Below are 17,919 nucleotides of genomic sequence, written 5' to 3'. Positions count from 1 at the left end.
GGTCTATAATTTCCTTTTTGCTTCCTTGCCCCCTTCATAAATAGCGGAGTGACATTTGCAATCTTCCACTCCTCCGGAACCATGTCAGAATCTATCGACTTTTGAAAGATCATCGCTAATGCCTCCGCAATTTCCACAGCTACTTCCTTCAGAACACGAGGGTGCATTCCATCTGGCCCAGGAGATTTATCAACCTTTAGCCTATTCAGCTTCCTGAGTACTTTCTCTGTCGTAATCGTGACTGCACACACTTCTCTTCCCTGCCACCCTTGAGTGTCCGGTATCCTGCTGTCTTCCTCAGTGAAGACTGATGCAAAATACTTGTTCAGTTCCTCTGCCATCTCCTCATCTCCCATTACAATTTCTCCAGTATCATTTTCTATCGGTTCTATATCTACTCTCACCTGTCTTTTACTCTTTATATACTTGAAAAAGCTTTTAGTATCCTCTTTGATATTATTTGCTAGTTTCCTTTCATAGTTAATCTTTTCTCTCTTAATGACCTTCTTGGTTTCCTTTTGTAAGGTTTTAAAAACTTCCCAATCCTCTGTCTTCCCACTAATTTTTGCTTCCCTGTATGCCCTCTCCTTTGCTTTAACTTTGGCTTTGACTTCTCTTGTCAACCACGGTTGCATCTTTTTCCACTCGAAAATTTCTTCTTTTTTGGAATATACCTGTCTTGCACATTCCTCATTTTTCGCATAAGCTCCAGCCACTGCTGCTCTGCCGTCTTTCCTGCCAGTGTCTCTTTCCAGTCAACTTTGGCCAGTTCCTCTCTCATGCCACTGTAATTTCCTTTACTCCACTGAAACACCGACACATCAGATTTCGGCTTCTCTTTTTCTAATTTTACAGTGAACTCAATCATGTTATGATCACTGCCTCCTAAGGGTTCCTTCACCTCAATCTCTCCAATCACCTCCGGTTCATTACACAATACCCAATCCAGTACAGCCGATCCCCTAGTGGGCTCAACAACAAGCTGTTCTAAAAAGCCATCTCGCAGACATTCTACAAATACTCTCTCTTGAGATCCAGTGCCGACCTGATTTCTCCAATCTACTCGCATGTTAAAATCCCCCACAATTATCATAACACTGCCCTTCTGACAAGCCTTTTCTATTTCCAGTTGTAATTTGTAGTCCACATCCCTGCAGCTGTTTGGAGGCCTATAAATAACTGCCATCAGGGTCCTTTTACCCCTGCTATTCCTTAGCTCAACCCATAAAGATTCTGCACCTTCCGATCCTATATCACCTCTTTCTAATGATTTAATATCATTTCTTACCAATAAAGCCACGCCTCCCCCTCTGTCTACCTTCCTATCCTTCCGATACACCGTGTATCCCTGGACGTTCAGCTCCCAGAGACATGCATCCTTTCGCCAGGTCTCAATAATGGCCACAATATCATACCTGCCAATCTGTAGCTGTACAACAAGATCATCCACCTTATTCCTTATGCTGCGTGCATTTAAGTACAACACCTTAAGACCAGTATTTGATACTTCTTGCTTTGATTTCACTGCAACTTTATTGCACTTCAACTCATCCCAATGGTTACACATTTGCCCCATCACCTGCCTGTCTTTCCTGACATCTTTACTGCTCACTATCTTAGATTTATTTCTGTTTTCCCCTTCCTCTGCTCTGTCATTCCGGTTCCCATCCCCCTGCCAAATTAGTTTGAACCCTCCCTAACAGCTCTATTAAACTTTCCCGCCAGGATATTGGTCCCCTTCGGGTTCATGTGTAACCTGTCCTTTTTGAACAGGTCATACTTTCCCCAGAAGAGATCCCAATTATCCAAAATTCTGAACCCCTGCCCCCTACACCAGTCTCTCAACCAGGCATTCATCTGCCTGATCCGACGACCCTTGCCCTCGCTAGCACGTGGTACAGGTAGCAATCCCGAGATTACTACCCTGGAGGTTCTGCTTCTCAGCTTCCTTCCTAACTCCTGGAAATCTCTCTTCAGGACCTCCTCCTTTGTCCTATCTATGTCATTGGTACCAACATGTACCAAGACAACTGGCTGCTGTGGAACACCACTAGTAACCAGCAACCAATCAGAATAGGATCCCTCTATTCCCACCCTTTGCTTTCTGCCTATCAGCCAATGCTCCACCCATTTCAATATCTTTCCTGTAATTCCATGAGCTCTCATTTTATTAAGCAGCCTCATATGCGGCACCTTATCGAAGGTCTTTTGAAAATCCAAATACACAACATTCACAGCCTGTCCCTTATCAATCTTATTCGAGATTACCTCAAAAAATTCCAATAAGTTGGTGAGGCAGGATCTTCCCTTCATGAAACAATGCTGGCTTTGGCCTATCTTGTCATGCACCTTGAGGTATTTCATGACCTCGTCCTTGAGGATTGACTCCGATATCTTTCCAGCTACCGATGTCAGACTAATAGGTCTGCAATTTTCTTTTTGCTGCCTCCTTCCTTTCTTAAATAACGGAACTACATTTGCGACCTTCCAGTCCTCTGGAACTATGCCAGAGTCTATTGATTCCTGGAAGATCATTTCCAATGCTTCCACAATCTCCAAAGCCACCTCCTTCAGAACCCTTGGGTGCACCTCATCCGGACCGGGAGACTTATCTATTCTTAGTCCACTTAGCTTCCCAAGCACTTTCTTTCTAGTAATCTTGACTGTACCTAATTCTATTCCCTGATACCTCTGGCTATCAGGTATATTGCTCATGTCTTCCACTGTGAAGACTGATGCAAGATACTCATTCAGTTCCTCCGCCATCTCTTTGTTATCCATTATAATTTCTCCAGCATCAGTTTCAATCGGTCCCGTATCTACCCTTGTCACTCTTTTACTCTTCATATATTTAAAAAAACTCTTAGTATCCTTTTTTATGTTAATCGCCAACTTCCTTTCATAATTCATCTTTTCTTTCCTAATGACTTTCTTGTTTCCTCGTGTAAGTTTTTAAAAGTCTTCCAGTCTTCACTTTTCCCACTAATTTTTGCTTCCTTGTACGCTGTTTCTTTTGCTTTTATTTTTGCCTTAACCTCTCTCGTTAGCCACATTTGTGCCATTTTTCCATTCATTATTTTCTTTTTTCTTGGAATATTTTCTTTCCCTGCTGAGGGCTAGATCTGTGGCATTTAGGGCTGTCAACCCAGAGTTATATAAGTGGCTTAGGTATGGCATCTGGAAGACATTGTGAGCACCGAGAGGCAATTTTGGACTAAACTGGAATTATAATGGGTGCTTGACATCTGTGGTAAGGCTCACACGATATAACTTTCTGCAAGGCGAAATTGGGTAGTGTTAGTGGCAATGACCCATCTCTTCGAGCTAAGATCAATGTCTTTCATGCACAGTTTGATGGGGAGAACTATGAAACGGGCTAGGGCTATGAACTGTGTGTAAGCAGTTGGCATTAGTTGAAATTGTTACTGTGGTTGGCCCTTACGTTGTGGCTGAAGGGTTGGTTCCTATACTCTGTGCTCTGTTCTGTGTTCTGTTTCTGCAAATGGACTGATGGATGTAGTCCAGCTGCTATTACGTTCTGGTCACTGAGACTTTGGAGAATAATCTATCCTCTTTCATAACTGCAAACTCTCCTGAAACCTTGAATACCAAGGTAAATGGAATAAGCTTCGCTTGTTTATTCTCAGTACATGACACTTCAGACTTATAACCTCTTCCTTGGATTTCCAGTGGGCATCATTAATCATGTCATTGCTACGTGTTTGTAAACATGCCTGGCACCTTAAGGTAATCTTGCAACATCATTCTATAAAGTATTTGTTCATTTCTCCTCTTTAATCTCAGTCAAATGTATTTTCTCTAGTTCTTTGATGACAAGATAATTTATTGTAATATTTTTTCCTCGAAGAGCAAATATTGAAAATGTCACTGGAGGTCATTACCCTGCTGTGCAATGGAGTTGCACCACAGAATCTGTAACATTCGCCTGAGGGAGAAAATACAGTATTAATAAAACATTTACCTGAAAGGTATAGCAGTTTTGTTGTTTTTTCAATTTCTACATTGAACTCACAATCTCCTAAATTGATCCGCATATTAGGTTATGGAGAATAGTGAGTTTAATTTTACCATTTGGAGTTCTGGGTACCATTTTTGGCTACTGTAATTTTTCGAAAGGTGTGAAATAGATTTATAGGAATGGGACCTGGTATTCATATTTAGATTCAGTTTAATTTGTTGTCATATACACCAGGGTGCAATGAAATTCCTTGCTTATGTTAAGCTCGTAGAGTAGAGAATACATGTGGTAATGATAAATGCATTAAGTAAATCTAGCAAGGAGTACAAAACAATGGATGGTGCAAACTATAGTAGTTATGACTGACTGACTGACTGACTTACCTAAGCCCATCAGCCCTACTGGAGCACTGGTCACTGACAGCAGCTCACCAGAGTCCTTTGTCCTGGCCAGTCTTTCAAATTTTGCCCAAGTGTATTCCATCTTCGAAGATCTTTCCTCTCCCAGGGATGAGGTCTTTGGAGCTACTTTGCTGTTTCTGTAGCTCTAGGTTTTTACGGGATTGAGTTGCTGCTCTATGCTCAATTCTCCACCTTTCGGGCTTGGGACTATTCATTGGCAGAGTGAGCGCAAACAGAACTAGTATGAGAAGAAATAAGTGACAATAACAGACGGTGTAGAATTAAGAGCTTGAGAATGTAGCTGCACCATTGGGAAGGAGATGTGAAAGATGTGATTGGTTCAGAAGTCTGATAGTTATGGGGACGAAGCTGTTTCTGATTCTGTTCACACAAGCTTTTAAGCTCCTGTATCTCTCCCCCCTGGAAGATAGAAAGGAGAAAAGTCAAGGGCCAGGGTAGCAGTCATGCTTAATGATACTATTAACCTTCCAGATGCAACACACGGTGAAAATGAACTGAATAGAAGGAAATGCTGAGCCTATGATGAACTGGGCAATGTTCACCACTCTCTGTAGTTTCCTTTGGTCCAGAGTAGAGCAGTTGCATATCAGGCTGAGATGTATCTCATCAGGATACTTTCTATACTGCATCTGTAGCAGTTTGAGATAATCAAACCAAATTGCCTCAGATGTCCAAGAAATACATACACAGATTTTTTTTTTCTTGATCACCACATCAGTTTTGAAGGGCTAGGAGAGATTGTTGTGATATGGATGTCAATGAATGTGAAGCTGTTGACCAACAGAGTTGATGAGGGCAGGGTTATGATTAATCCTCTCACTTCCTTAGGCCAACAACCAGCTATTTCATTTCCTGGCATTGAGTGATTGACTGTTGTTCTGACACAACACAAGGTTTATAAGCACTTTCTTGTACTCTGTTTCATCATTGTTGTTGATCTACACTGTAATACTGGTTTAACCAGCAAACAGGCATAGAAGGCATTGAGTCATCCAAAAGAGATCTGATGTCACTAGAGATCGCCTTCAATTTTGGCTTATGACTAATGATGTTACAGTCTTGTCACTGTTACCTAACACCCGACTAATTGTATCAAGCCTCCAGCTTGCTCTGGTGTTCTCTCTTGACAGATCTGATAGCTTTACAGAGCTTTACCTAGCTTTCTTACACAGTACAGTGTCCTCCTTTCTGAAAGCCCCAGATCTAGAGTTTAGTAGAAAACCCTCAGTACTCTTTTCATTGGTGCCTTGTGCTCAGTTTCTATTGATAAGCTGGCAGGAGCAGTATCAATTGATCTGATGAGAGAAGATCATAACTGAAAACCGAGACTATACAGAAGAGGAGAGAAGTTAAGGAAGAATTTAATGGAGAGGAAGTGGTGAAAACATTATTTATGCTGCTTGGGTGATTAACAGTTGGGGACATAAAATAAGACTGAATCTAAAGGTATGAAGGGATGCCTGAGTTTCTGTTTTTTTTTCAATTAAAATATTATTCAAGTGTTGAAAGGTTTAACACAAAAAGTTTTCAAAGCCAAGATAATCAAAGGATTTCTGGAGAAATTAGGTAAAAGACTTACAGAAAAAAATATTAATAGATGTGAGGGAAAAAAAAAAGCAGAGAGAGATAATTCATGTTGTTAAATCCGGTGGCATCACCAACAGAGGCTTAATGGATCAAATACTTCCATCTTCACTGATATTTATGTGTCTACATAGCACACTTTCATAAACCTTGATTTAAAAACAAAAAGTTCATGGCATATCCAGATTTCTGAATGCTTGATAACTTAATACGAATTTGTTTATACAGACATATTCAAATTTTCTTTTTTTTTGCAATTCTGCTATTGTATTTTTTGAGTGATTAGCATAGCCTTTTGGAAGTTTGGATAATTTATGTGGAATAATATTTACATATCTGGAACAGTTCATATAGAGTGAAATTTGGAAACTGTAACTGTTTTGAATACATTACTCAGCTAAACATACAGAGTTGCCAATGCTACCATGGGTAGCAAAGGTAATTTTATATTTGTATTAATTTATATATTTCATTGTAGATTAAAAATAAATTGTGGGGAATCTGCAACCTCTTTTATTTAACGTGATATCGATAGGCTTCTTTTTTGAAAGAGTTAATCAGCATAATATTAACAATGCTGAAAATCTGTTTCACATAACCACCATTCTGCAAAAATGAGAAAGGTTCTTTAAAACCTCCAGTTTCGCTTGAGGCTTGTTAATTTTGCACCTGTGTCCTGTAGCTCTATAGTCATAGTCCAACCTAAATACTAACTTGTGCTCTGCTCTTAAAATGATGGGAGTTGGTTTCCGACCCCTGGCGTGTAATGTAATGATGTCATCATTCATGTTGCAGTATATCAGCAGCAAAAACCCCAAACATGATTAACAGAAAATCTCACTGAAATAGCAGCTCAGTGTGAAAAAAAAACATGGTCGGGGTTTACAGCAGTTTCAGATTCTGAAAATGAATACCTTTGGAGGGTGAGTAAAAGCTTGGCTGTAATATCAGTTTTGGCTTTACACTCACAAATAATAATGAAAGAGAGACTTGCAGGAAATGGGAGGAAAGTGACTGATAACTTTCATATTCTGTGGAGATTAAGGCAGGTATGTATAACAATTTAGAACCATATGATCGTTGATCATAGAAAAATATGAAAGATTAAAACGTATTAGAGAAATAGAAAGTAGATTATAGAGGGATTTGAACATCATGATTATTGAGAAGCAAAGAGGAAATATGTACACAAGGACAAAGAGTGATCAATGATCTGAATTTAGAACAAATTGTTGAACGTGTGGTTGATTCAACATTGATCTATTTTCATCATTGAACTGACACAATTTAATTACTTTTCATTTTTCTAAGATTTTTTGTTTCTTTTCTTTAGAGTTTTTCTATATTCCATGGTAGAAGTTGATAGGCTGTGTGTATATTTCTAAGTACTCCTATCAATTCTACAGAACTCCCAAGGGCAACTGGCGTTCAAAGATCAGCAAACCCTTCCGACATCCTTCTTATCAGTCACCGATTTTACTTAAATGACACTGCCATTAAGATGCAGATACCAAAATTATTCAGCTGGAAATGGATGAGCTCCCTCTCGTGTTATAACAAGCAGCAGCCAATCCTTTAAATTATTAACACTGTTGACCCGAGGCACTATTTCAGCTGATTTTCTGGCTTTTCTGTCTGGGTCACATTCTGTTATTGATAGTTACAGATCTCAAAATAGGGATAGCAAATCTCTACACTGCTTTATTTCCTAGACCAGGTGAATACTTGAAAATCTGCTTATATATGCAAATGTTACTTTAGAACAAACTTTGGATGTACAGTGACCAGCCTTTCAAACAAAATGCCATTAAAAATATCAGGGTGCTGGAAGGTGGTAGCAGTGTTCAGTTTGTCTACATGGGTAGGAGTTAATGGATCCAAGCAGGTTTAAACCACCATTTTATGCCTGTCAAGGCACAAACCTTTTTCTGAACTTTATTTAACTGATAATGACATTTAAAGACATACTGGAAAGGAATGCAAACAAGAGAAGCAGAGCCAAAACACAAAGGAGACAGGCCATTGGTTGTCTCTCATTGAATATTTCCTCTCATTCTTCTAAACTCAGGAGAATGTAACAAGTTGTCACTTGGTTTTACTTTGTAGGAGGTGATAGCATTACAAGCCCTGCCATAGCTGTTGATTATTCTTCTGAGATTCAGGTTTGTTCTGGAATTGCCACTTTGCATGTGAGGTAGTTTTCCGAAGGTCGTACCCGGACCTCTTGTATTCTAGCAACACACATCAAAGTTGCTGGTGAACGCAGCAGGCCAGGCAGCATCTCTAGGAAGAGGTACAGTTGACGTTTCAGGCCGAGAACTATTCTACTTGCCAGAACTGAACGCCACTGATCTGGCCCTCATCAGGTTGGGGATCTCTTGGTTCATCGAGGGCTTTGGGTAGGAGAAGGCTCTGATTGACTCTGAGAGGACACACATGTACATGACGGACTTTATAAAGTTTGTGACAACCGTGGTGTTTTTGTTCAGATCCTCTGAGTCCTTGAACGTGACCCAGTCCACCGACTTGGACAATCCCGTGGCCACTCCTCTGCCTCTCGCAACCACCTCTTTGTTGTCCTTACCTCTGTAGACTCTTTAGACTCTACCTGTATGCAGTTCGGAGAAGGACAACCAGATGATCAGCTTTCCTGAAATACGGTCTAGTTATAGAATGGTAGGTATTCCTGATGGACTCCTAGTGAGTGGACCCCTAGTAATGCAGGTAATATGTTGATGATAATTAAGCAGAGATTTCTTCAAACAAGCTTGATTGAAGTCCCCAGCAATAATTTGAAAGGCATTGGTGTAGGCATTTCTTGTTTGCTAACTGTGGCTTTGAATACATTGAGTCTTTGCTTGACATCAGCCTGTGGCTGTATGTAAACTATGGTGAGGGTTACGGAGGAGAACCCCCTTGGTAAGTAGAATGGACGGCATTTAATTTTTGAATGTTTTGGGTTGGGAGAATGACAGTGCTGTAAGATAACTATGTCTGAGCACCATGAAGAGTTTATCATGAAACACAGATTTGCCCTCTTCAAATCAGCAGTTCAGCCCATCCGGTGGATTGAGAAGTCCCTGGGCTTGACCCTAGTGGCCAGCTTCTCAATAATTCTTTCATCAGTTCAAATATCTGCTATGGCCTAAGGATCATCACAGTCACCCAGCTTGCATCAGGAGAAGTACACTTACCTGAATCCCAAATTATTCAGGTTAAGTGGATGTAGGAAAATTTATGCCCCTAGAAACTAGATTGGAGAAAAAAATGCCTCTTTAACTGTATTGTCATCATTCACTATAACACTGGTGACATTCCCCCATCATATCTTGCACATGTGGTAATATCATCAATATGCGGGCATGAAGTTCTGACTCACCAACAGCAATTGAATCAAAAGTTCAAGATCTACGATATTTATTCTAAATAAGGAACAATTTACACAGCAAGTTAGGAACAACAGGCAAGTTAAAGATCGATTGGACACTGACTCCCCTGTATTTGTACACTTAAACCAGAATGGTATGACCATCCCCACAAGGAGTTTCAGTAGCACTGTTACTGTAACTTTACATTGAAATGGCAGGGAAATATAGTTTTGAGCAGCTGTTGTTGGATAGAGAGGTACAACCACAAAGAGGATAAATAGTAAGGCAGATGAACTTAAAGGTTGTGATATACATGGGAAAATACGTTATTATTGCCATCACTGAGACATAGTAAAAGAAGAAATGGGAATTGTAGTTCAGTATTCTGGACATAAAAATAGTCAAATGAGATGGAAGAGGAAGTAAAAAGGTAGCATTGCACTGTTTGTCAGTTACCGCATTTATTCAGGATTAGAACGTAAAACAGTACAGCACAATTCAGGCCCTTTGATCCATGATGTTGCGCCAACCCTTTAACCTAGTCTAAGGTCAATCTTAACCAGAGGTTCCCAACCCTTTTTATGCCACGGACCCTACCATTAACCCAGGTGTCCATGGACCCCAGGTAGGGAACCCCTGAAATCTTTTCTTTCATTCATGTGCCAATCTAAGATTCTCTTAAATATCTCTAATGTATGCGCCTCTACCACCACCCTTGGCAACGTGTTCCTTGCATCTACTGCTCCCTGTGTAAAAAAACCTACCTCCTATACTTCCCTCCAAACACCTTAAAATTATATCCCCTTGTATTTTTGCCCCAGGATAAGTCTCTGGCTATCGACTCTATCTATGCCTCAAAATAGAGTGGATATCAACGATTGAGAGAGGATGTCGTAGAAGACTCCTCAATGAGATCATATGGGTAGTGATTAGGAACAAAAAGGGTATTGTTGCTTTGCTAGGGTTATATTATAGACCTCTTAAAAGTCAGCAAGAGCTGGAGGAATAGGCAGATATCAGCATAATATTTTAAAATAGGGCATTTTAATCACCTGAATATTAATTGGGATTGTCATAACTTTAAAATTTTTTGGTGGTGCAAGTGATTTTAGGAAAGCTAACCATAACCCCATATATTTCAGAGTAGTTATGGAGGAAAATAGGAATGGACCAAGTAAGATTCTTAAATTGAGGGAAGCCAATTTCATTAGAATAAGGCTAAGGTTAACTGGGAACGTTTACTTCACAGGCAAGTCCATATCTACATATGTGTGTAAAAGTGTAAAAACCAGGGGTAACAAGTTCATGGAGCCCTGGATATCAAAGGTTATTGAGGATTGCATTTGCTATCTAGCATTGCAGTCTTTATCTCCCCCAAATCTGCTCCATCTTCTTTCGATTGCGTACAGATATTAAGTTGCTCAGCTTTTGTAGAGTCATCCTGCATCCAAGGTTGCTGTGCACACGAATTGTTTCTGCAGTCCATAGGCAGAGATGCTTTAAATCTTGAAGCAGATGACAGATATATAAGTGGAATTTAGTTCCAGTGTTGAAAAAACATTTTGCTAACCTCATGCACCATCTAATCCTCCAAATCTGTATTATTCATATTACAGCTGAAGAAACAGTAAAGGTAGCAAAACAGAGAGGTTCTATGGATAGATTCCAGTGTTATTGTACTTCCTTAAAGTAAAATACATTAATATGTATCAACATTAATATGCATCAGTGTAAATATTGTTTTTTGATTGCCTGAACTTTACTGTACTCTTCAATTTAATTCCAGATTCACTTGCTCTGTTTTGATATTTTCATATTTTTACCGCCTTTTTATCTCCTGTCATGTCTAAGTATGTGTAACGGTAGATATGATCGCTGTTAAGCTGAACACAAATTTAGGGGTTTTTATTGATGCGTGATTAATGCCAGATGATGAATGTTTTCAATGACTGGTGTTTAGGATGATATGACAGGGTTTAATTGCGAGTGGCAGTTCAAAGTACGATAGTAAGCTGTTCAAAGTAGATAAAGATATTTATCACTTTTAAAAATAATCATATGAAAAAATTAAAGTTATGTTTAGAATTTTACTATAATGTAGAGTAATCAGATTACTCAAAGGATATTAAGTATACAGTAATACAGTCAGCTTTTGAATTTGGACATCATGGCACACTTCTGCAGGAACTTCCATAACCCCAGGTCAAATGTTTACCACTGTTACAACCAATTTTTACAAATATGAATAGAATACTCGTGGATCTGTCTTATTGTATTAGTTATTAAACTTGGCTAAATGAGATGAGAGGTTTATGAGTAATTGGATGGGCTTGTATAGAGGAAAAACTAGACAACAGAGCTGTAGCTTGTGGTTTATTTAATCTGATCCAGCAGAAAGGGATGTAAGGTGATAGGAAGGAGAGCAGGACTGAAAGAATTTCTTAAGTTTTAGGTTTGATAGCACTGGAGATGATGGGGGGAGGAGAGGGGTGGAGGGCTGGGTGTAACAATAATACTTCAATACAATATTAGATTGGGATAAATGTGCTGTCATCTAGTGAAATCACTCTGTATGGAAGTATGGTGGTGATGATTTGTCGTGGTGAGATTTCTGCCTGATTTCTCCTTGTTTCCTGTGACTGAATTGTTTATGTATTATTGGAGAGATGAACCAGAGCCATGTGTGATACTAAAGTGCATGTAGAGTTGGGAAATTGTTGCACTGCCTTGTTGCAAGCATGGTTGATTTTTTTTAAACTGCACATGTAATAATTTTAGATGGTATCAAATGCTGTTAAAGAGTAGATCCTTGAAATCAATCTTTCCTGATTTTTTTTTACATTGTTTGAATGCAAAAGCTGACAAGTAAGATTTCACCAAGCACCATGTGCATTTCGATCTAATTTCTTGAATTTCCATCTTACTTTTTAAATATGTATCTGCACTCAAAGGTCCAATTTCATTAACAAATCCAAAAGAATTTTGGTTAAATAATGAAAAATTAATTCATATATTTATCATTGGATATAATATTTCATAGGCACTTACTATGATGAGTTCAGTGGTTTTTGTCTTCTATATTTCTGGTAGGGAAATAATCCAGAAGGTCTTCTTTATTTTTACCTGACATTTGGGGTGGTTTGTGCAGTTTAGGCAATAAAAACAAGTATGTAAAATTACTTAAGTTTAATTTGACGGGATAGGTCTAACATCTCATCAGGGTTCTGGGACCCCAGAGAGACCAGAACTCACTGCATACAAAACTGTAGTAGGTGAACTGAAAATGGAAAATTAATGTGCACTCAATTCCTTCACATTTTTAACAGGTGGCTTTACTTAATTAACAGGAATTTTATTGATTTTTAAACTTAAAACTAAATTCATACATTCTGCCAATTTACTGTGCTTCTCGCTACATATGAATTTGAAAGCTCTTAGCTTGTAACAATACAATTTAGGCGTTAGGTTGTTGATTTAGGTTCCAAGCATAAGAATGCTGAGTAGTTTGATATACAAGTGATATAAGAATACCTTGTGTGTAGTGATCCCGAGGTATTGTTATACCACTTGGATTTCATTATCTACAGTATCATTGCAGGATCTTATAAAGTGCGAGGAAAGAGATGTCTCAGGCAATTGAATAGACTGTCGATGAATGTATGAACATTTAATTTAAAAGATGAATTCTAGAGTATTCAACTTGACTTTTGCTACCTTCATGAACAGTTTATTTACTGGATTACATAATTGCCTCATATATTTTTGATGTTCACAAAAATTTGTTATTTCCATAAGCTTTCTCATAACATTAGAATTTAACTATTATCCTTGCCACAAGATACTCATTTTTTCTTTGCTGAGTTTGACACTTTGCTAGCAACATAGTCTGGGTCTTCTTAGTGCATTTTGCATTGGAGTACCTGCTTGAGACTATATCTGTAATGTATCACAGTTATGATTACAATATCAGCAATTCATCTATTGTATTTACAATGCCAAATAAAACATATGGCTCCTTGAAACAAAATTCAAAACAGATTTCTAATGGAACATTTATGCAGTTTGCTACAGGAAACAGGTGTTGTTGATATAGAATATTGAATTTTCAACTCCCTCAGGATATTAATAGAATATTAATTACTTTTAACAACCCATATGAAAAAGCACTATGTACACCGTTTATTGTAGGTTGGATAATTAGCTATTAAGATTAAAGCTGTTGTCACAGAATCCCTTAGGACATATGGCAGTCATTCAAAGCCTTTGAATAGACTGAATCTTAATTTTCTCTAAATATTTGAAATGTCTTCAAATCAAAGTGTTTTTCAGTTTATGAATCCAAGGAAGGAGGAGGGGGTTGAAATCACTGTCACAATTTTGAAGTGCTTTCTAAATACACAGTATTTTCCCCGCAACCTTTTAAATTCCTACTACCTAATCCAGAGATAGTTGATGGCCTTATGAACAGATGGATATCAGGATTTGATGAACTTCTTAGGACTTCAGTGCAGCAATTTTAGCTAAATAAATCATGAAAGTCCCTTTCAACTCTCAACCCACCAGTAAGACTTAAGAAGTATTAATCTTCTAGATGTGATGGTTTTTATTTAAAGAAACAGGTACAGTAGTTTGATCTCAGCAACTGTGAGTCATTCTCTTTGTCTTGCCAAGACAATGTAGTTTTTAGATAGCTGCTTTCAAAGGTATTTTGTTCTACTTACTTGTATAAAGCTCCATCTGCTTATCTTAAATACAATAGTTAGCAATTTAACAGGGATGCATCAATGGAAAAAGCAGCACCACCCTTTGCAGAAACCGTAAGGCACTTTTGCCTCATTTGCAGACAGAGCTATAGGAGACTGCATCATCACATGGGAGCCAGTCTCTTGGATTTGCCTGAAGAACTAAGGATCAACAGACTTTACATTCCCAGATGGATTTTTGTAGGCCCACAATAATATTGCTGTTTACTGAAGCAAATGGGTTTGCTTTGTCAGCTACCGTCAATTTTTAACTTTTTCACACTAATTCTTTGCAGCCTGGTGTAGAAGATGTCATACAAATTTCCCAGTGTATAATGCAGAGCTCCATTATCAATATTATCGGTACATTGATCACCACGCTACAATGTACATCACTCCTCCATTGGTGCACAACATCAACAGGAGAGAAATTAGGAATTTACAGAATACCTGGTTTCCTTCCTGTCCAAGATATAAGCCAATCTGAGCAAAATTCCAGACTACAACGCACAGAGTTCACCATGCAACCAGTCAGCGATGAGATCTCGTCTCTATGTGACAGTTGAGTTTCTGTAGTGGCAACCAATCAGCTGATTGATTATACAAAGGCCAAGCATTTGGAGGACACACCACAAATGAACAACACACTGGTGATGTCTCCTTGCATGGTGACAAAACGTTTGCAAATGGATTGCCAAGATCAGAGAAAAACTCAACCCAACCAAGATATCACTGATTAGACATGTTTCTTAACCTGTAGCACTACCACTCAATTAATGTACATTTTTCTTCAGGCACAGAAGGAAGATAATAAAAGTTTATTCAGGGTTCTTAAGGAGCTGTCATGCTTTTATCCAAAGACACTCAGCTATTCCTCAACATTTTGTGCAGGTGTAATCAAAGCCGCAGGATCACCAGGATCCAAATCAATCATGCTGTTTTCAGATATTAATGCATGGTTGTTAATGGCCTATGATTGCTCTACAAGTATTGTAGTAAATTGTTCCTGTATAATTTCCCAAACAAAGCTGCATCAAAATAAGTAGTAATGGCTTAGATTTTATAGTAGCACTTCTTTCTCATAAATACTAAAGATTCAACAGATGCTGGAAATCCAGAGCAACACACAAAATGCTGGAGGATCTCAGCAGGTCAGGCAGCATCTATGGAGAGGAACAACCAGTTGACGATTTGGGCTGAGACCTTTCATCAGGATCAAATCCATGGACTCTTTGTTCCCTTCCATAGAACCTGCTGCCTGGCCTACAAAATGCCTCCAGCATTTAGTGTGTTGTACTTCTTTCACAAGATGTTTGTGTGCATGCAGTATTTATGCAAAATTTCTAATGCTGCTTCCAGTAATTGATGGATATCTATGTATATGCCACACTGTGTATTGCCCTTTGTACTACAGTCAAGGGAAACTGGATAAATCAATGTGAATTTAAGATAGCTACAGACTATTTCCTTTTTAAACAAGATTCTGAAATCTTATGCTTCCTTACTTGAAGTCTAAAGGTTATTGATGGTGTAAAAAGCTGTAATTAGTAAACTTCAAACAAAAAATAATTTTAATTTCTAAATAGAAGAGTGTTTTTATTTTGTTGTAATAAAAGATCTACTATTGTCCTTCAACTTTGAATTTAATCACAAATGATCTTATCTTTAATAATCTGTATTCCTTTAATAAGTTATTTAAAAGTTATCTATTTTACTTCTGGGCATGCTATCTCAAAGAATTCTTTGATATGATTGACTACACCGCAGTTTGAAAAAGCTGCTAAATGCCAGGAATATGAAACTGATTCTCAACTGCAATAAGTTCTAGAAAAGGGAACTTTTCTGGCTCAGATATCATTTTGTCTTTACAGAGTGTGGAACGTAGAATGGTATAGCACAGCACAAGCCCACAAAGTTGTGCCAACCTATATAATCCTACTCCACAATCAAGCTCCCTCTTACACTTCCCATAACCTTTTTTGCTTCCATACATGTGTCTTGAGTCTCTTAAATGTCCCCCTTATATCAGTATTTGTGGCTATCCTTGGAGGTACACTCCAGGCATCTGCCACTCTTTGTATAAAAGCTCTGATATATCCTCTGCGTGTTCCCCCACTCACCTTGGATACCCTCTGGTATTGGCCATGCCATCCACAAAAATGGTGCTCAATATCCACACTGTCTGTGCCTCTCATAATCTTATACACCTCTATCAAGTAACCTCTCATCCTTCTTCGCTCCAAACTGAAAAGACCTAGCTCTTTTCTCATAAGACATGTTGCATCCTGGCTGCATCTGGTAAATCTTCTCTGGATCCTCTCTAAAGCTTCCATATTCTTTGTATAATGAAGCAACAAGAACTGAACACAATACTCCAAGTGTGGTCTAACTAGAGTGTTATAGCGATACGGCATTACCTCATGGTTCTGAAACTCAATGTCACTCCCCCCCCCCAATAAGACTATAAGAACATAAGATATAGGAGCAGAAGTAGGACATTTGGTCCATCGAGACTGCTCCGCCATTCAATCATGGACTGATCCAATTGTGCCAGTCATCCCCATTCCCCTTCCTTCTCCCCATACCCTTTCATGCCCTGGCTAATCAAGAACCTATCTATCTCTACCTTAAATGCATCCAATGACTTGGCCTCCACAGCCGCTCATGGCAAGAAATTTCACAGATTTACCAACCTCTGACTAAAGTAGTTTCTCTGCATCTCTGTTCTAAATGGATGTCTTTCAATCCTGAAGTCATGCCCCTTGTCGTACCATGGGAAATAACTTACCCATATCTAATCTGTTCAGGCCCTTTAACATTCCAAATGATTCAATGAGATTCCCCCCCCCCCCGCCGCCTCATTCTCCTGAACTCAACAGAATACAGCTCAAGACCTCCCAGATGTTCCTCATATGGTAACCCTTTCACTCCTGAAATCATTCTCACGAATCTTCTCTGAACCCTCTCCAATGTCAGTGTATCATTTCTAAAATAAAGAGCCCAAAACTGCACACAATACTCCTAGTGTGGTCTCATGAGTGCCTTATAGAGACTCAACATCACATCCCGGCTCTTATATTCTATACCTCCAGAAATGAATGCCAACATTACATTGGCCCTCTGATCCACCGACTCAACTTGGAGGTTAACCTTTAGGGTAAACTGCACAAGGACTCCCAAGTCCCTTTGCATCACTGCATTTTGAGTTCTCTCCCCATCTAAATAATAGTCTGCCCGTTTATTTCCCCCACCAAAGTGTATGACCATACACTTTCCTTTCTTTTCAAATATTTTTATTGTATATATAGGAAAAATAACATGAGCACATTGAAGTAACAACACTTACAATGCCTCAAAAAAAGGCCATCACCTTAAAGATTGAAAACAGAATTTTGTGATAACGAAAAAAACCTACTGAGCAAAAAAGTGAGAAAAAAAAAGAGAACCCATCAGGTGTACAACCCCGGAGCCATGCATCATACAAAAAGTTTCTAAAAATAAACATCAAACTGCCAGCAAGAAAAGAAAATATACTAAAAGAATTTACAATTAGATCATGGAAAAATTATATCAATTAACTCAAATGATAATAACGAGCAAATGAGCCCCATCTTTTCTCAAATTCAAATGAAGGTTCAAAGGTTTGACTTCTAATTTTCTCCAAACTAAGACATAGCATCACTTGAGAGAACCATTGTGACAAAGTGGGAGCTGATTTATCCTCCCACTTCAACAAAATGGCCCTCCTAGCTATCAATGTAACAAATGCAATAACATGTTGGTCAGACACAGAAATACCATGAATATTTTGAGGAACTATTCCA

General features: G+C 38.6%; 1 protein-coding gene across 1 annotated transcript in view; it reads left to right on the top strand.

Moving 5' to 3' along the window:
* Positions 1–17,919, top strand: part of cfap299 (cilia and flagella associated protein 299) — a 678,195-nt gene that overhangs the window by 116,703 nt on the left and 543,573 nt on the right. The gene's annotated exons all lie outside the window — the stretch shown is intronic.

This window comes from Mobula hypostoma, chromosome 3 (genome assembly GCF_963921235.1).
Source record: "Mobula hypostoma chromosome 3, sMobHyp1.1, whole genome shotgun sequence".
NCBI classification, from domain to species: domain Eukaryota; kingdom Metazoa; phylum Chordata; class Chondrichthyes; order Myliobatiformes; family Myliobatidae; genus Mobula; species Mobula hypostoma.
The sequence above is the reverse complement of the archived record's forward strand: the minus strand, read 5'-3'. Positions and strand labels throughout refer to the sequence as shown.